This window comes from Fukomys damarensis, unplaced genomic scaffold (genome assembly GCF_012274545.1).
Source record: "Fukomys damarensis isolate Sample0158 unplaced genomic scaffold, DMR_v1.0_HiC HiC_scaffold_17, whole genome shotgun sequence".
NCBI classification, from domain to species: domain Eukaryota; kingdom Metazoa; phylum Chordata; class Mammalia; order Rodentia; family Bathyergidae; genus Fukomys; species Fukomys damarensis.
In genome coordinates, this window is record NW_022900929.1 from 46,614,775 (window position 1) to 46,635,941 (window position 21,167).

At 40.8% G+C, this 21,167-nt stretch overlaps 1 long non-coding RNA gene across 1 annotated transcript; it reads right to left on the minus strand.

Annotated features, from left to right (window-relative positions):
- Positions 1-582: 582 nt before the first annotated feature.
- Positions 583-21,167, minus strand: LOC104871734. The gene is made up of 3 exons (XR_782956.1): positions 21,057-21,167; positions 9,160-9,245; positions 583-637 (listed from the first exon to the last, which is right to left on the minus strand). It is a non-coding gene; the product is annotated as an uncharacterized LOC104871734 (long non-coding RNA).

Genomic DNA, 21,167 nt, shown 5'->3' on the forward strand with positions numbered 1-21,167 from the left:
AAGTTCTAATAAATAAGTGTATTCATCATTTTTAGCTTGTTTCCCAGAGATCTATAACTGTACTTCTACTATTATCATCTCAACAATGTGGAGAGGAAATCTCAAGGAAAAGCCCTGCTAGTTCCTCCACCAGGAGGAACAATCTTCATGGGGCTGGCGGCAGGACCCCAAGGAGTACAGAGAGGCTATCGCTTTGTTTCTTTCTCTGTCCACAATTGTCTGACCTAGAGAAATGCCCAGGAGAAGCAGAAAGAGAATTGGCCATTGAGAAGACACATTAAGACATGAGTATGGGTTCTCTCCCTAAATCCTGAGTCCAGAAATAACATCCAGGTAGGATATTCCCTCTGGGTGCAATGTCACTGACTCAAGAGGGTAGTGTGGGGGTGTTGGTCAAAACTGCCCCATAATCCTTGGAAACAGGCCCCATACTCAGATGTGTTTACCAACTATATGTATACGAAACCTTGCCTGCTTGGTCACCGTTTTTTCCACAACTTTCATGTTGTCACTATGGAATATAATCCCAAACTGTGGAACGGGATATAGTCATCACCGAGACAATAAAATATTTGTAAATATTTCCCAGTTGTTTATTTATCCCTTCTTATCTTCCTCCTTCTTTAAGATCATCTACCTGTTCAAAGGAAAAGGGGAAATAGGAGTCAACCGTGCAAAAACATATGGTGGGTGAGAGAGGTGTAATTTCTAACTGAAACTATTGTTCCGCAAACAATACTGACAAGCTCTAAAATGGTGATACTGAGAGCTAGGTTACCTAGCAACTCCCATAATAGCCTCACTATCAATCAATTAATTAACAATATTTATTGAGTGCCCATCACATGTCTAACATTCATTCACTCATAAGTTCAGCAAAACTTCATGTTGCCAGGACCTGTATTAAGTGCTGGGATACAAGAATGAGTAGATTACTCAAAGAGCTCATTTCTGTTCTTTGAAGAAATGACACATGCAATCTGAGTTAAATCAGGTGGTGCTAGCAATGAGTGTTCATAAAGAGCAGAGCTCAGAATAGGCTGCAGTTGCAAAACCAAAAACAAAACCTTCATAAAGGGGAGAGTGCCTGAACTGAGCCTTGAATGAGAAGTAAATAATAGATAAGCAAAAGAAAGGAGGGAAGGCACCCCAGGCTGTGGGAACAGCTTTGGCAAAGACAAGAGGCTGAAATAAGCGGAAGAGCTTTGGGAGCCGTGAGAAAGTGAAAAGGACAAAGTAGGCTCTTCATTAGGTCCACAGACCAGTTTAAGTCTTCTAAAGGAACGGTCAAATTTTGTTCGGATTGTGTAGAACTATGCATCTCTAAACTGGTAACTTATAATTAAACCATTGTCTCTAGTCATTGTTAGATAGCTAGTGAGAAAAGCCAGTTACCCCATGCTAATGTATAACTTCTTTGTTTTCTGCAAAATAGCCAGCTCCAGTATAAAAGAGTTTCATGCCTCTATTCAAGTGGAAATGAATACCGCCTTCTGGTTGGATAAGAGAAGCTGGAGGGCTTTAATGATCACTGGGCCCTTCCTGGACACAAACAGTCAGAAAACCATGTAGCCTTCTCTTTCTTCGACACATGGAGGGCGGAAGCAAAAGCTCGGCACTCAGGGAGGCCACAGAATGAGCTCAGGCTTTGTCCTCTCTGCGCAAGCAGCTGATGCAGGCAGATGCTCCCCCAGCCCTGAAGGCAGACAGCAGAGAGACACCTGAGAGACACGTGGCTGGGACTGGGAAGAAGAGGAAAAGTTTCCAACCAGAGTCAGACTGGAAGGAAAGATAAACCCCAAGGAAATGCTTTTGTCAACAAACTAAACAGGTAGAGAAAAACTTAAGAATGAGTAAGAGAAACATGGAAATGTATTCTACTCATTTTTAACTTAAAACCTCAGTGAAAGATAAAATCGTTGTACTAGTGACTGGTCAATTGCCAAAGTTGTTCATTCTCGTCATCTTAATAAAGAGGGTAAAGAGAAATGAGAGAAGAGATGAGTAATGGTCGAAGATAGAAGAAATGGGGATTCAGCATTCTCTGCTCCCGAAGAAGACAAATTTCCTAATGGGAGGGTCTGTTGTACACTTAGAAGGAATAACTGAAACAGATTATCAGGACTTTTCCGGGGATCCCATAGTAAAACAAGATCCTCCCAGAATGGTCCTGGATGGTGAGGAAGGTAAACTGAGAATGTGTGTGTGTTCGTGAAAAACCCTCAGAACTGAGAGTATCTGAAGAAGCTGCCTCTGTATTAAAGATTCCATAGACTGCTTGACCCCAGCTGACCTGAACACTGTGATTGTTGCAAGACGGAAAGTTGGAGGTCCAGAGTCAAAATTATCCCGTGCTACTTTAGGACTTTTAATAACTATTTACCTCAACTTTTGTATCAGACCTACCATTCCCATAACTGATAAACTCAGAATATATCATTAAGCTCGGAGATCTTGAGAGCCTCCACCAGTCCTAAAGCTAAGAATGCTGCAAACCCAATACATAAATAGCCTGCAGAAGAAATTTCCCCACATTTCCCCCATCTTTGTGTAGCCCACCTACCTGTGAGGTAATTGGTAAGTGTGTTGATTTGTGACTTTTTTTTTTTTTTTTTTTTGTACCAGGGAATCAAACTCCGGCCCTTGAGCTTGCGAGCAGGCAGCGGAACCGCTGAGCCAAATCCCCGGCCCAATTTGTGACCTTCTTTTTGTCTGTAACTACAAAAGTTCATGTAACCTCTTCTATGGCAGAACACATCATTGAGGATAACTTGAATCCATGTTCCCAGGCCAGGGGCACTCTTATTTTGACCAGATTTTTTCCCTTATTTCCTTTACAGCGGAGGGGTTTTGTTTGTTTGTTTGTTTGTTTGTTTGTTTCTGAGAAAGGGTCTCACTGTGTAATTAAGGCTGGCCTCTAACTTGTGGCAATCCTCCTGCCTCAGCCTCTCAAATGCTGGGAATACAGATATTCACCACAATGCCTGGCTCAGAGTTGTTATTTTACACCAACTATTTTCCAGACCAATGTGAGCACGGGAGACAGCCCACTCTCACCATGGAAGATGCCTGGATCAGTGCCAGGCACAGGCACAGGCCCTTCATGCCCACTGCCTGATCACCTCCTTGGTGGACATTGGTGAGTCCTTCTCAGCAGGACCCCCCCTTTGCTTGGATGACAGTCCTTGGTTTATTCTGAGCTGGTTAATCTGAATATCCTTTATTGTTTCAAAACCTTTGTCAGAACATTTGTTTGTTCCTCCAGCCACTCTTCCATTATCTAAATTTGCCTTTTCAGGTTTTTGTCTCTTTCTGCTGACCACTGCTGCCTTCCCCCTTTTAGGATAGAAGTCCTATGACTGACTACCTTTTATAAACGTTCCATAGAAATGAGGCAGCTACTCCCTCTAGCCCAGCAGGGTAGAGGTGTCAAGGGAATCTTCCCAGGGCATGCAGGGGCCTCATAGGGAAGTCCCAAAAACTGCACTGATGCCTGAGTCAGAAGGAATTTAACTAGCTCATCCATGGAGACATGCGTAAGGGCCATCACTCAGTATCTTGAACCCACTTGCAATCATTCTGTAAACATGCAGTATAACCCTGAGATACAGTGGAAGGGAACTGGCCTCAAAGTGAGAGCTAAGGAAGCTACTTTCAGATGTGGTAAACGACCCAAAATATAGATCCCATCGGTTCGTGTAAAAGGTTGCAATTTTCAGGAAAATTAAAGGAAGGAGGAAGTATTTGGAGAGAAAGCAACATCTGTTTGCTTACCCAAACCTCTTATCGTCCTTAAACCAAGTTTTCATACTTGGAAAGATTCAATTTTATACCACCCCAGAAAACAAATTCCCTCATTATTTGACACTATTTTGATTTTTTTTTTTTTTTAATACCAGGTTTAAGACTGTCAGAGTAGGGCTGGGGATTTAGCTCGGTGGTGCTGCTGCCTGCCTCACAAGTACAAGATCCTAAGTTCAATCCCCAGTACCCCTCAACCAAAAAAAAAGACTGGCAGAGTCTTATTTTACATCTGCCAGAAGGAACTTGCTTTTTGAGATACTTTTATTTTAGGTCCAAAACAGTAGAATGTCTTTCTTTGAAAGAAAATAGAAGAATATTAACTGGATCAAATCATTTTGATACTACAATATATTGTTATTGATATTGGCGATAATAGATATGACAAATCCTCTATATGGTGGACAATTTATTACCACTGCTGATATGTCCTGCCACAGTATAACCTGTCCTGACAACCATCTGCATGTGCTCTGTAAGCATGGCTGCTTACCCCACAGATGGGGCCTATCACTGACATGAACTCCAATTCATAGGAATGGTACGATAAGCTCAGATTCTAGATTATATAAATACTATTACCATCAGGCCTGAAAAGCTTTGTGGCATCCTCAGACTTCTGCCTACCTCATCAGTTCTATTGACTTGCATAAGATACTCAACAATTCTGGATTGACTACTTTACACAAATTGTACAAAAGTAATTCATCTCTGGGGCAATAACATTCATCATGAACTTATCAGAATTAGCCAGATACTAAAGCCAAAAGAGACCTTGCTGGAGGTGTAGGTACTGAACTAAGAATTCTATGACAAACTGAATCTGCTATAAATCAAGAAAGATATTCCTTATAAAGAATTCACTTTCAAAAAATAGGACATATAAAGGGAATGTTATTTCAAAAATATAGAAAAGGACGAGAAATTCTTTTGAAACAAAATTATGTATTTAAAAATGGGAAGAAAAAATACTAGGCAAACAATGCAAGACTGCACCTGAATTCAAAGATGAAAAAGAGACTACACTTTAACTGAATGGAATTATTGACAAGGTTGATACAGAGAATCTAAAGTAACTATGAGAAAATAGCTAAAGTTTCTTAACACAAAAGTGAGAGTTAAAGACCTATGAAAGTTTTATGGAGCCAGGGGTGGTGGCGCATGCCTGTAATCCCAGCACTCGGGAGGCTGAGGCACGAGGATCGCTGTGAGTTCGAGACCAGCCTGAGCTACATAGTGAGTTCCAGGTCAGTCTCACTACATAGTGAGACCCTGTCTCAAAAAAAAATAATAAAATAAAATTAAATTAAAAATCTATATAATCTTAATTTCTCCTAAGTTTGATCATTTGTCTCTGCTCCTATTACAATACTTGGTATGTGAGGAAGAGACAAATTTCATTTAAAAAATACAAGAATACTATGTATAGCCTAACTTTTTCTATAAGGTGACTACCCAATTATATCTCCAGACTGAAATCTGGTGCAATATTAATAGGGCAAATTAAATTATTAACAATTGGACATTAATTATCAAATGTCTCTTAGAATTGAAACAAGCAAGTCAGGCATGGTGGCACACACCTGTAATCCCAGCTACTTGGGAGGCTGAGGTGGGAAGATCACAAGTTCAAGGCCAGCCTGGGCAACACCCAGTCTCAAAATTGAACAATTTTTTGAAGTCTGGGGATGTAGCCCAGTGCTACAGCACTTCCCTAACACGTATGAGACCCTGAATCCAATCCATAGTACCTCTAAGAAAAAGAGGAGGAGGAGGAGGAGGAGGAGGAGCCACTGCCACTCTACACAAGGTGATAGCCTTGGTATCAGAGAGGCCAAAAGTGAGATTAGAATTGAAAGATAATAACATATTTCATACTGAAGAAACACTGTCAGTCTGATTAAAGACTACGATGATAGCTACAGAAGATGTTTAGTTGCTGAGAGTGTCTATTTCCTTAATCTACTACTTTTATTACTTCAGGCTATATTATGTTCTTGGTTATCAAAACTTTAGGTATAATACCCCTATGATGTTGTATGTAAATTTTGCGTTAAATGCAAAGGACATAAAAGCTCAGAAGCCAATCCGGATGGCTAATCATGATCCAGGAGCTTTTTTTAACTGCTTTAACAACTCTTTCCCTCTTCCTAAGACTACTTTCTTCCCTACTCACCTCATCTTTATTAGATCCAAGGAATGAGGCTTCCTAGCTCTGTGAGACATTAAACAACATTTGGCCTCTGCACACACAGAGTGGCTGCTTGGCCAACAGGAGGAGCTGTGCACTGATGTTCTCCAAAGACTACCTAATCTTGGCTGACTAGAATATTGCAACTGTGAAGAAATGGAATATTACAGGTCCAGAGCCAAAATTATCCTGGACTATTAGGCCCCTTAACATTTACTATAACTTTTGTATCTGATGTACTGGTAGATAAACTTCTTGAAATATATAGGTAAGCTTACCAGACCTCTAGTCTCCACCAATACAATGCTACAGCACAACATGTAAGACTGTTATGGCTTGTATCCAAATCTCTCTCTCTCTCTCTCTCTCTCTCTGTCCCTCTCTCCCTCTCTGTCTCTCAAAGCCTCATGAAGTCACAGGTGGGGCTTTTCAGAGCTGGCTGAATCTAGGCTGTGTGATGATGGAATTAAGGATGTGATGCTGGGTTTAATGGTGTGATCCTAGGATTAAGGAAGCCCCACCCTCATTGTGAGTCCTGACTACTCAATAGAATATAAGGAACAGAAAGGGGGCTTCTGCTGTTGCTTGCTGCATTTTACTTTACTGCCGGCTGCCTCCTGCCTGCCCTGCTTTGTCATGGACTATTCCTCCTCCACAAAGCCCTTCCGCCTTGCTACCCTGACTTGAAGCCAGCTGACTATGGACTGAAACTTCTACAAACTGTGAGCCAAAATAAACCTTTCTTCCTTTAACTTTGAGTGTTGGGTATTTTGTCTCAGCAATAAGAAAAGCAACTACGACAGAGACCTACAGAAGAGGCCTCCCAGCTTTGTTGTGACCAGCCCTCCTGGTCCTCCCACCAATTGGCAAAAATATTTATTTATGAGTTTCTTTTGTTCTGTGAATGTAAAAGTCCATATAGCCTCTTCCACAATGGAACATGTCATTCAGGATAACTTGAATCTGTACTCCTGGATCATGGTCTCTCATATCTAACTCAGAATAAACATGTTTCTTATTTCCTTTAAAGCAGAGCTGCTGAACTGGGGATTTAGCTCAGTGGCATCACACCTGCCTGGCAAACGCAAGGTCCTGAATTCAATTCCTGGTGGGGGAGGCATTTTTTTCTTTGACAACCCACAAAAGAATCTGTGTATGACTGGAGCTCTCATACATTGCTAGTAGAAATGCAAAATGATACAACTCATTTACAAAACAGTTTGACCAGCTCTTATATAGTAAACTATACACTTAACAGGCAACCCAGTGATCCTACTTTCAGATATTTACCTGAAAACATGTGTCTGCTCAAAGATTTGTAGGCAGCTTTACTTAAATTACCTGAAGTTTGGAAACAACCCTAACGTCCATCAATGGGTGAATGGGTGAAAATATTGTGGAATGGATAAACATATTGTAGAATACCCTTACCTTAGAATGCTATTCAACAATAAAAAAGAGCAAACTAGTGACACAATAGAGGTAATCTGACAATCATTTCATCTGGGAGGTAAGGTCCTCTCACGACTATATCCCTGGAAGAAGACTGCAGATGTGTGGATTGGAGAGTTGGCCTGGATGTGTCCAGGAACTGCCACCACTCTGGGTCATCCACAGCCCCCTCTACCTCAGTTCCTAATTTTAAAGATGAGAATATTCATCTCAATAGTTTAAATTGGCAAATAAGGGCTGGGGATTTAGCTCAGTGGTTCCGCCGCCTTCCTTGCAAGCGCAAGGACCAGACAGAGTTCAATCCCCAGTACCAAAAACATAAAAGTGTAAATAAATAAATTGGCAAATAATTATAATACATTATGTTGTAAATGATTCAGAAAAACAATTTAATGACATGAAAGATGTCCACAATGTCACAATGCTCTAAATTTAAAAAGCAAGCTAAAATACAGTGTGATCCCACTTTTATTTAAAAATAAAATAGCTGGGTATGGTGGTTCATGCTTGTAATCCCAGCACTCTGAGAGGCTGAGGCAGCAGGCTCACAAGTAGAAGTCCAGCCTGGGCAACTTAGTGACGTAGTGAGGCCCTGTTCAAAATAAAAAGGGGCAGGGCCAGTTCAGTTAGTTCAGTGGCACCATACCTGCCTCGAAAACATAAGGTCCTGAGTTCAACCCACAGGACCCAAATAAATAAATAAAAAGGGGCTAGGAATATAGCTCACACAAGCACCCCAGGTTCAACCTCCAATACCACAAAAATAAAAATAAATATGCACAGAAAATCTCTGAGCAGCTAGCATCAAGACATTAACAATAAAGACCTTAAGGGTGATCATTTTCAGGCTAAGGTATAGTTCAGTGATAAAATGTTTGTATAAGGTAGTAGGTTCAATTCCCAATAATGCTCCCAAAAATGACTTTTATTCTTTCCTTTTCTGTAGCTATAATTTGTAACTTTTTCATAAAAGCACATTGCTTTTGCATGCAAATAAACTCATTTTCACTAACAGTATGTTTTTATGTGGTTGTTATGAGAATAAAATTATATAATATATCTGAAAAAACAATTTTAGTTCATAAGGCATCATGCAAAAATTATGATCTACTCTAAGCCTAGAGTCTCCTGCCCCACCCTCCATGTAAAGAACCCATTTCCTATTACTTCCTCCCTTGGTGTATTCTTCTAGGTCATCTTACACCGGTTAACCACCAGTTTCTTCTGCAAACACTGAAAATGTTCCAGATCATTGTTCCACCCATCCAATCTTGACCTTCATTCTTCTTTGGCGGGGGGGCTCGTTGCTTTGGGTTTTGGTTTGTTCGTTGGTTTGTTTGTGATAGGGTCTCACTCTGTAATTCAGGTTGGCCTTGAACTCACTATGTCACCCAGGCTGGTCTCAAACTCATGGCAGTTAGGACCAGGGATTTCGCTCAGTTGTGCTGCCACCTGCCCTGCCAACTCACGGCAGACCTCCTGTCTCAATCTCCCAAGTTCTGGGATTACAGGAGTGCACCACCTCAGCCAGCTTGACCTTCATCTTTTAGAAGATATTCATACAGTGAACAAACCATGGCATTTGTCTTTCTCGTCTATTACAAAATATTAGAAATCTAGTGATATTACTGTAATAAAGAGTCACATTTTTGCTTATTCTGCTCCCATTCCCAACTCCTCCAATCATTATTCTGTTTTGTCCTCCTTCACCTTACCTTCTCCACTGTGTCCACACCCTCACCTCATTTCTAGATCCGCTTACGGCCTGTAACTTCTCTTTCTCTTTCATCGAAGCCTTCACCTGTTCATTTCAAAAAATATTGATTGGTTTCTTGATATGTAACAGTTACTGATTAGGAGTCAAGACATAAAAAAAGTTTTTTAATGCAAAAGAGAGCTGGGGATTTAACTCAGTGGCACCACACCTGCCTCAAAAGTGCAAGGTCCTGAATTCTATTCCTGGTACCAGAAAAAAAAAAAATACAAAAGAACTAAGAGGGAAGACGACTGAGGTGATAGAGCAGAGGAAATAGGGGAAATGCTGTGTTGAGGAGTAAGTCATCATCACATCCACAGACAACAATGCCAAGAGTAAACCCTACTGTAGACTATGGATTTGGTGTGATGATGTGCCCATGTAGGTTCACTGACTGTAACAAATGTGCCACTCTTGTCCAGGATGTCAATAATAAAGGAAGCTTCACTTGTATGTGAACACAAGGTATATGGAAAATCTCTGTAACTTCTAATCAGTTTTCTCAGAACCTAAAACTGCTCTGAAAAATAAAGTCAGTTTACACCAAAAAAAAAAAATCCCTCATACACAAACTGGTATAGGCATCCAAAATTACAGAATGTTTACATACATATATTTCTTTTTTCACTCACTTACTTATTTTGGCAGTAGTGGGATTGAACTCAGACAGAGCTGACCTACACCCTCAGCCCTTTTCCTCATTAAGTTGCCCAGGCTGATCTCAGAACTTGCAATCCTCCTGCCTCAGCCTCCTAAGTAGTTGGAATTGCAAGGATATGCCACCATGCCTAGATCAAATTCTTACTTCTTGATTTTATTTTGCTGTAACTCTAACCACTTAGAATGAAAATGTTGGTCCTAGTGACTAAGATTACTCATTTGTTTTATCTGATCTGTAAATCTCAGAAAATAATGCCAATAGTATTACTAATGATATAAATATTGAATACAAAAATAATCACCCCCTGTGGTGTAAACTCTTTACAGAACCAAAGCACAGAAAAAGCAAGTGATATGTCCAAAGACACGTGTCTAGTAAGTGGTGTCTCCAGGCCACAAAGCTGGGCAGTCTGAGAATCCTCACGCTCAGCTGAGGTCTACACAGCCAGAAAGACAGGTCATGAGCAATTATTATCCACTTTTTGAAATTCAGGTAACTATATTTTACAGACTATTAGTAATGACTACACCAAATAAATCATTGTAGCTAGCATTATTCTAGTTGATGAACTTGCTAATTGCTCTTTTTTTTTCAGCTTTAATTGAGTTTATTGGTACATTTTAGGGATACAGTACAGTTACATTCATTGTTGGGATCTCTACATGACAAGTCTTGATTCTCATTTTTCCCCTTACCCCTGCCCTCCCTTCACCCCCTCCTCCCCTCCCCATCTACAAACACTTTATTTCCATCTTTTCATTATCTCACATGCTAATTGCTCTTAACTGTTTATATTTGTGAACTAAAGTCTCATTTTATAGCATTGAATAAATGTCACTTAATTTTTCTGAGCTCGGTTCCAGAACATCAAACTCTTTCTCTTTGTAGTGTATGAGACCAATTATGAGGAACAGTAGGTCTGTTAAGGAGCCCAGAAGTTTACTAACAAATACCCTGGCAACGGAAGTCATTAGGTTAGAGCTGAGGAAGCATCGCACAGAGTTCTTCTGCCCTCCAGAGGCCATTCGACCTCTAGCCCAGGGCCCAGGACCCAGCTACAGTTTGAAGGTGCCCGAGGAGTCTAACCTGACCACGGGGCATCTGGAGAGGCCAATGGATTCCAAAGCCATTCTAAATTGTCCGTTCCCTTCCAGAGCAGAACTGAAAAGCCACTTCCCACTCCCACTGCCACCAAAGCAGCCCTCCTACAGCAAGCACGTGCCTGGACATGAGCACTGATGAGAACAGAAGCACTGTCCCTATAAAACAGCCTGGAACTGAGCTCTGCACGTGGCCCACTAGAACAGTGATGGTTTATCTCTCCCATCATGTTTCCCACATCTGTTCCTGCTGATTCCTTTTCCTTTATTCTCACTAAAGAGCAATTAGCCTGCAAACACTAGTCACTTTAAGTTTTAAAATAACCATACACAATCAATCAATCAATAGACAAATAAATAACCATACACAAAAAATAAATAAATAACCATACACTAGAATGTTTTGAGGTGCCCAACTCTCAGTCTCATAAGGGCCTGGGCTTCTCACCAAGGAGCCAAATGAAGGTCACAGTAGCTCTTGCTCTTCCTTCCCTGCGCTTCCTTGCCATCTCCTGAAAAAGGCAGCCATGGGGAGACAGAACCAAGGCAGATACTGGCCAAGGAGATGGCTCCAGAACCAGGATAAAAATGTTGTCAGGGTCAAGAAGAAAGCAGGCCAGGGAGGGAGTCCATGTGATTGCAAGATTGGTCACATACAGGGGACTGAACAAAGAAGGAAACTACTGAAGATGAGAGTCAGGCTTATTGGTGACTGAGAGGAATTCTACATATGTGGAATGCAAGAAGACTGGGGGAGGAACTGAAGTCTTAAACTGGAATTGGAGGTATTGATATGACTTTATACTTGGCAGGTGATGAACAAGGATGAATGGGTAACGTATGCATGTTAACACTCGCAGGGCCTGATGTCGCAGTCAGGTTGCCAGCGAGGCCCGCAGTCATCTCAAGACTGGGGCGGCTGAATCTGCTTCCAAGCTCACGCAGTATGCGGCTGTTCTGGCTCTTGTTTCACCACAGGAGCCTCCTCAGAAGGCTGCCTCAGGGTGACATGCTTCACGGGGGGTGAGCAGCCCAAGAGAGCAACAGGCTCGAGCGCCCGAACAGAAGCCACTCTCCTTCTGTAGCCTAACCTCAGAAGTGATATCCCTTTGCTTCTGCCACATTCTACTTATTACAAATTGATCATGAGGTCAGGCCTACACTCAACAGAAGAGGATTACACAAGGTCACGAATGGCAGGGGGAAAAGATCACTGGGGGCCACTTTCAAAGCTACATACCACCCAACCCAAGGGTCCATCCATCACAGAAATTGAAAAAAAAATTTAAATACAGTGCAACAAACCAGACACAATATGCATACCTGTAATCCCAGTTCTTAACATTGGCTGAGGCAGAAAGATTCCAAGTTCAAGGCCAGCCTGGGCAATTTAGTGAGACCTTCTCTCAAAATAAAACACCAAAGGGGTTGGGAGTGTAGCTCAGTAGTAGAGCTCCACTGGGTTCAATCTCTAGTATAAATAAATAGAATTTTACTGTCTAACAAGAAATCTCACAAATATAATGTTAAAAAACACATAAAAGAGAATGATTAGAATCATTCATTTTTTCAGGCAAAACTAGTCTGTGACAAAAGAAGTCAGATGCTCACTGACCTTCGTTGAAGAAAGGTGGGGAGAGCCCTGGAAAAGGTGCTTCTTGAGTTGTAAGTAACACTTCACATCTTGATCTGGGCCATGACATAGCGGGGGCGGGTCACAAAACTCTATCAGACTGTACACTTTTGGAATGTGCAGTCCTCTATTTACATAATATGCTTTTGTAATAAGTTTTAATTTTAGCCGGGTGTGGTGATGCATGCCTGTAATCCCAGCACTCAGGAGGCTGAAGCAGGAGGATTGCCTCAAGTTGGAGGTCAGCCTGGGCTACATAGTGAGCTCAAGGATGGCTTCAACTATATAATGAGACCCTATCTTGAAAAAAAAATTTTTTAAGTTTTTATTTTTAAAAAATTAATGCTCCCAAAAAACTTCAGAATTGAGTTTATCCAGTAGCTTTTAGTTTTTAGTTTTGGGGATTTAAAAAAAAAACAAACAGGGTTTAGCTGAGGCAGGAGGATCGCTGTGAGTTTGAGACCAGCCTAGGCTACATAGTGAGTTCCAGGTCAGACTCAACTACATAGTGAGACCCTGTCTCAAAAAACCAAACCAAAACAAAACAAAAAAAGACACTAGACAGTAATTCAATCTTCCAACGACAGATAGTTATCTATTTTTAGATATTTTTGTTGATTCATAATTTAATTCCATGTGGTCAGAGAACACACTGTGATGTGAGTCCTTTTAAATTTGAGATCTGTTTTATGGGCCAGCATGTAGTCTACTTAAGTGAATATTCCATGTGAATGCACTTGAAGCAAAAGTCTAGTCTGCAGTTTGAGGGTGCAGAGTTCTATAAATGCTAACTGATCAAACTGATTGATAATGTCATTGAAGTCTTCCATGTCCCTCCTGACTCTCTATTAATTATTGAAAGGGAAAGGTTAAATCTGCAAGTATACTTGTGGACTAGTCTACTTTTCCTTTCAACTTTGAGTTCTATCTATTTTTGCTTCATATATTTTTTAATTCTGCTAGGTGTTTTTATGATAAACTGGCCCTTTTACATTGTGATATTTCTCTCATTATACCTTCTAATAGTGTTTGTCTGTCTTTAATATAGCTTTCTTATTATTAGTGTTTGAAGAATATACCATTACATCCTTTTACCTTTCATCTCTCTGTGTCTATTCACTTAAGGGAGATTCTACAGAGAGCCTACAGCTGGGACTTGCCTTTGTGCGGGGGGGGGGGGCTCTCACTCTATAGTTCAGGCTGGACTTAAACTCACTATTTAGCCCAGGCTGGCCTCAAACTTGTATCAATCTTCTTGCCTCAGCCTTCAGAGTGCTGGGATTACCCATGTGCACCACCATACCCTGCTTGGGTCTTGCTCTTTTGTTCAGCCTAACAGTCTCTATATTTTAGAGTGTTTGGATAATTTTCACTTAATGTGATTATTCAGGAAGTTGAATTTAAGTCTGCCACTTTGCTATATCCTTATATATGCTATATTCTATTTGTACTATCTTTGTTTTGTTCCTTTTTCATCTTTACTTTTCTGTTTGTTTGTTTGTTGTGGTGGTGGTAGGGTGATGGTATTGGAGACTGGATCCAGGATCCAGGCCTTCATACTGAACTACATGCCCAGCTCCCCCCTGTTTAGGTAGTGTCTCCCTAAATTGCCCAGGCTGGGCTCAAATTTGCCATCCTCATGCCTTACTCCCAAGAGCTGGAAGTCTAGGCATGTGCCACTGTACCCAGCTTTACCTTCTTTTTTTGGTAATGGTTGAATATCTTTACTGTTCCATTTTTGTCTTCTATCGCTTCCTGAGTATACCTGGTTTTTTGGTGGTTACTCCAGGAAATTTGGAAATATGGATATTTAATTTAACACAGGCTATCTTTGTGTAATATTATACTAGCTCATGTAGAAGGTAAATACACAATTAGAACATGTTTACATTCCCTGACCTCCGGTGTGCTACTGTTGGCATGGACTTTGTATTTACATACATTGTAAACTCTCAATATTGACATCATTTTTGCTTCAAACACTTGTCTTTTATTTTATTTATTTATTTATTTATTTATTTTTTTATTTATTTATTGGTACCAGGGATCGAACTCGGGTCCTTGAGCCTGCAAGGCAGGTGGCCGAACCACTGAGCTACATTCCCAGCCCAAACACTTGTCTTTTAAAGAAATTAAAACATGAGAAGGGCTGGGGATGTAGCTCAGTGTTGCCATGCCTCCCTGGCAAGCACAAGGCCCTGAGTTCGATTGCCTGTACAAAAACAATGAAAAAACAAATATCTTTCATATTTACCATTTCTCGGTATTCTTTTTTATTTCCTGTCATTCTAGGTTTCCACCTAGTTTCCATTTTTCTTTGTAAGAATTTCTTTTAACATCCCTTGTAATACATGTCTGCTAGTGACAAATTCTGTTTTGTTTATCTGCATATATCTTTTTTCCTTCATTTTTGAAGAGGTTTTTTTCTGCAATTAGAATTCTAGGTTGGGTTGTTTTCTTGCTCTTTTAAAATGCTGTCTTTTGATATTTTGTTTGCTTGCTTGCTTGCTTGCATTGTTTCTCTGTCTGCCACTAAAATTTTCTTATCAGCAGTTTTCAGACATTTCATCACTGCTATAGTTTGGACTTTAAATGTTCCCCTTAAATATTCAAGTTTGGTCCCCAGGATGGCAATACTGGGAGGGGGTGGGACCTTTAGAAGATGGGACCTAATGGAAGGAAAGTACGTCATGGGGGTACCCCCAGCCCCTTCCTGTCCCTCTCTTTGCTTCCCAGACACCATGAGACCTCCACCAAGCCCTCTGCCATGATGCGTTACAGTGTCATCAAAGTCCCAAAGCCAAAGGCCCAAGTGACACGGACTGAAACTGCTAAGTCTTTGCCCCTTTTAGGCTTATCGTCTTAGGTATTTAGTTACAATGACAGAAAGTGAACACAGTCAAGATGGGGCTTAATAGGATTTTGTTATATGTTTATCCTGTTTGAGATTTGTTGGATCTATGAGTTTATTATTTTCATCACTTTTTAAAACTTTTAACCATTAATTTTTCAAGTTTGTCCTTCTCCCCATGCTGTTATTCTTGAATTCCAATCACATTTACATTATACCACTTGATATTCTCCTACAGAACATTGAGATCCTGTGTAATTTTTTAGTCTCTTTTTTTCTATACCTTAGTTTGAATGGTTTCTATCGCTATGTCTTCAAATTCACTGAAATTATTGTGTTTTATAGTATCAAATATGCTGGCAAGTAATCCAGTAAATTATACCAGTATCACATTTTCCATCCCTACAAGTTTCATTTAGTTCTTATTTTAAAATTTCATTTCGTTCTTATTTTTAATTTGTGTGTGTGTGTGCGTGCACACACGCACACGTGCACGCATGCACTTGCATGTGTCCTAGAAATTGAACCCAGGACCTGGTATGAACTAGGCACATCCTCTGTCACTCTTTAAACTCTTAAGTATAGTTATAATAGCTATTTTAATATTATTGTCTATTAATTCATTGTTACTGTCACTTCTGAATTTGTTCCTATTGATTCTTCTCTATTCTTTTTTTTTCTGGTACCAGGGATCAAACGCAGAACCTTGTGCTTGCCAGGCAGGCACAGTGCCCCTGAGCTAAATCCCCAGCCCTTCTCTATTCTTATTATTTCCTTTTATTTATTTATTTATTTATTTATTTTGGTCCATATAGTAATTTGGTTTGGTTTGGTTTTGATACAGCATCTTGCTATGTAGTTCAGGCAGGCCTTGAACTCATCTTCCTGCCTCAGCCTCCTAAGCGATTGGATTACAAGTATGTAGCAATCTATCTAGTAATTTTATTAGCTATTAAATAAAACCTTGTTGAGTGTCTAGATTGTGTTGCTTTCCTTTAGAGTTTCAGTTTTGTTTGGGCACTTTTTTTCTTTTTTGGTTTTCGTTTTTTTGTGGTTGGGGTTTTGGGGGGGTTTCTTGTTTTTTGGTACCAGGAATTGAACTCGGGACTTTGCTTATGAGGCAGGTGCAGTGCCACTGAGCTAAATCCCTGGCACTGGTTGTGCACTTTTTTGTAGAACAGCTTAATCCTATTAGGGTTTGTTTGCAAGCTTTGTTACAATGGTTATAGTGTAACTTTGTTAGAGAGTTAGATTAGCCCTAGTTAAGATACAACCTGCATTAAGATATAACCTGCCATAATCTCTGCACTTAGGAAGCTGAGGTAGAAGGGTCACCTTGAGTTCAAGGCCAGCTTGGGCTACATTACCATGACTCTGTCTCAAAATAAATAAATAAATAATAAAGGATGTAACTTTTCCAGGGTCTTTACTTAATAATGCTCCAGGTATTCAAGAAACTCTCTCCTCTCCAGATGGTTGGAATTAATTCTCTCTTTGCCCTATGTGAACTGTAGTAACTATTCAGTGGTGCCTTGTCAGCCAGTGTGGAGTTTCTCTTTGTGTAAAGACTCAAGGGGAGCCGGGGATTTAGCTCAGTGGTTCTGCTACCTGCTTTGCAAGTCCAAGGTCCCGAGTTCGATCCCCAGAATCAAAAAAAAAAAAAAAGACTCAAGGGGAGGCCACAGGGATTTATGGAGCTTTCTCCCTCCACGGCTCCCTCATCTCCAGCACTCTGAGCTGCTCCAGCCTCCCCAGACTGTGATCTCAGCTTCTCCATTCAGCAAGACCACTGTGCTATGCTTGGCTTCCCCCTCCCTTTGCCATGGTCAAGAAAGTACCTTCAGGAAGAAAGCAAACTAGAGCCATCAGAGAAGAGATGACCTTGTTTATCTCCTTTCTCACAAGGACCATAGTGCTGCACTGTCTGCCATAAAATGTCAGAATGCAGTTACTTCACATCTTTTTTCTGGTTGATTTGAATGAATCACTCCATCATGGCCAGAAAAAGAAGTCTATTTACTTTTCAAGCAGTGATAAAATTTTATGTTCATATTTAGCCTGTGATATTAAAATCAAGCACTGGTGGTTTCCTTGTTATTTATTCTAAAATATAAGTGAGACTTATTTTGGGGGCATTTTGGCACACTCAGCTGAAGCAGGCTGATTCAGGAGGCTGAAGTCAGAGGATTCCAAGTTCAAGCCTAGTCTGGGCAACTTAATGATTTAACAAGGCTCTGTCTCAAAATAAAAAATAAAGAGAGCTGGGCATGTAGCTCAGTGCAAAAGCTCTGGGTGCAATTCCCTGTACTGAAAGAAAAAAAAAAGTCGGACATGACAGCTTAATCCCAACACTCTGGAGGCTAAGGCAGAAGGATTGCCAGCCTGGGATACATAGTGAGTTCAAGGTCAGCCAGAACTAGATAGTGAGATCCTATCTCAAGAAAAAAAAGTCTACACTGAAAACCATTAAATTATACATTTTAAGTGGATAAATTGTGCTATATGAATTATACCTTTAAAATGTTATAAAAAGTCTACAGATAAACTTCAAATAAACCCTCTTTCCCCAGAGTATCAGCCTCAATATTCTGGGTGGTAGCATAAGAAAAACTATAAATTTCAATAAACAGAACCCATACCACACCCCAAAGCAAGCCTGAAAGGTGAAATCTACAAGTTCCTCTGGGCAATACCAATTATTTTATATGTTCCACATCCCCAAAGTGGATGTGCAGGCTGCTTCATTCTGAAATTCCAGTTGCTTTAACCTTTTCAGATTGAAGACTATGATGGAAAAAAATTCCGCCTGAGAGCTGGAAATTTAGCTCAGTGGTTCCACTGCCTGCCTCGAAAGCTCAGGCTCCTGAGTTAAATCCCTGGTACAAAAAAAAAAATAATAATGGGGCCATACCTGTCTTGCAAGCACAAGGTCCTGAGTTCAATCCCTGGTACAAAAAAAAATTCTGCCTAATCTCTTTCATGTGGCATTCATTGAGAATGAAAACAGGAGTTTAGTATAATGTCTGCTACTTCAGGGTCTCTCCTTCTTCTCCCTCTGCCTAAAATTTGAAACTCTGTATCAGCTTTTTTTGTTGTTGTTTTATTTTGCTTTTTTGGGTTTGTTTGTTTGTTTGTTTGTTTGTTTTTTTGGGGGGGGTTTGAGACAGGATCTCACTATGTAGTTCAGACTGCTCTGGAACTCACTGTGTAGCCCAGACTGGTCTCAAACTCACAGCGATCCTTCTGCCTCAGCCTCCCAAGTTCTGGGATTACAGGCGTGCGCCACCATGCCCGGCCTTGTATCGGTTTTAATATTCTTCTCCACTCCCCTATTCCACCTACAATAATACCACAGAGAGAGAGAGAGAGAGAGAGAGAGAGAGAGAGAGAGAGAGAGAGAGAAAGAGAGAGAGAGCCACCAAACACAGTCAAGTTGCACCAACTGATATTTTTAAACTAAAGTGACCACCAAAGCCATGGCTTTTTAAATATGTGATCCTCTGTCCTTTGCCAAATGAAAGTCAGCCAATCAGTCACTGTTGGAAATTAATGTTCCCGCTGGAGTATCGTGGCACATGCCTATAATCCCAACACCCAGCAGGCCAAGGCAGGATTGTCAAAAGTTCAAGGCCATCCTGAACTACATACATACATTTAGATAGCAAGATGCCATCTAAAAAATAAAAACAAAACTTCTTACAGTAAATAATAAAAGAGTTTCAGAAAATAGGAGACATGAATAGGACCCATTTCATGAAGTCAATAAAGACACACAGATATAAGTGCAAATTAATATAAAACATACCTCAATTATCTCTAGAGGAAAAAAAAATGCTTTCCCAAGTGCAAATACACACTGAACACTACAATACATCTCAGTTGCTTATTCTTTCACAGCAACGTAATGTAAAATAACTTTGCAACTTGGGCAGGGCTGGTTGGAAGAAGCCTCTCTTTGCTCCCCATAGGCATGTGGGATGGCTCCAATGGGCTAGAAAATCTATTAACTTCTTCGCATGGTTGCCAGGTCTGACTGTTGGCCAGGTCTTCAATTGAGTCTAGTCTAAGTTGCTAAATTGCCCAGGCTAGGCTAGAGCTTGCACTCCTCCTGCTTCACTTCTCAGCGTGCTGGGATTACATACATAATCCAGCAAGTCCACTATACTTTGAGAAACTTTGTAAGAGTTTATAACAGGACTTAGAAGCTGGGCCTGCAAATACACAGTGGGTAACTAAAAGAAGTGTAAAGCTTGGCATCTCTACCTTCACTTTACATGTCTCCTTTATTCCTTAAAACTTTGGGTCAGATGCCTGTTCAGCTGTACACATAGCCAAGTTGATCACTCAAGGCGTCTATCTAAAAATTTAGCAATAGGGCTGGGATTTAGTTCAGTGGTTCCACCGCCTGCCTTGCAAGCACAACAACCTGAGTTTGATCCCCCATGCCAAAAAAAATAATAATAATAATAAAAATTAAAATTAAAACTTAGCAATATACATCTATCACCCTTAAATTTTCCTACTTTACATCAACCCCCTCAAGACTGACCATACTGAGATAAAAGTAACTAAGTTTTTTATATAACATCCTATTGCTGACCTCCTGGAACTGCCCAGACGTCCCTAGTCACTGTGCTAACCTATGGTCACCTTGGACTCCAGGAAAAGTGAGCATCACAGAACATTCCATGATGAAGGCGTCTCACACACAAGCAGGAACAACTATCTCACAGGAACCAGAGTGCTACTTCAAGCCATGAGGACTTTACCAGAGCCAGCCTCACAGAACCAGTACTGACATAATTAACCAGACCATGGCTTCACTAGAATTACCTATCCTGCCAGCTATGCAAACCCCACAAATATGCAAACCCCCAGCCCTTCTCTCAGATCTATTTTTTATAAAATCCTAAAGTTTCCATCAGCCCCTCAAAGACAGATCTTGAACCTCTTTTTCTGTTCTTCCCATCATGGCCATGTTGACTAAAGCTCCTTTCCTGCCCTCCACAACTGTCCATCTCCTTGACTGACTTTTTGGGATAAGTAGCCAAGCCAGATCTTTTGAGACTCCCAAGCCAGGCCTGGCCCTTCACATAGACATACAACTCCACCCAAACAAGGGAAATGGGACAGGGTCACTTTGGTTTTATTGTTGTTTTGATTTGTTTTGGTTTTGTTGGGTTTGGGGGTTGGTGTTTTGTTTTGAGACAGGGTCTCTATGTAGTTCTGGCTGGCCTTGAACTCACTATATAGGCTGCTCTCACACTTGTGGCAATCTTCCTGCCTCAGGGTTGCTAGTGCTGTATCTGAAAGGAAAATATTTCCTCCAAGAGATCTTCCCTCCTTTTCTGTCAGATTCAAGATTACCCTCGAATTTCATTGGGTCTCCAAGAACTGAACATCATCAGGCGTGAAAACACACCAAGCACTGCTAGTTGTCTAAAGACTATTTTTAACCCAACAAATCAGAGGACAACTGAGGCTTTGGGAAACTCCCCAGGATTACACCGTCACTAACAAGGCCATTAACGTGGCTCTTGTATTTAGCCTTCCAATCCCTGGAAGACACAGTCTTCGCGCTGTTACCAAGTGTCACTCCGAGGTTTCTTACCCACTTCAAATATGGCCACCCAGCTACGTTCTCCTTTGCCACCTGTTGGGCGGTGACAACTACGACTTCCGTGCGCATTTCCAAAAGGGACGCCTCCTACGGGATCGCGGT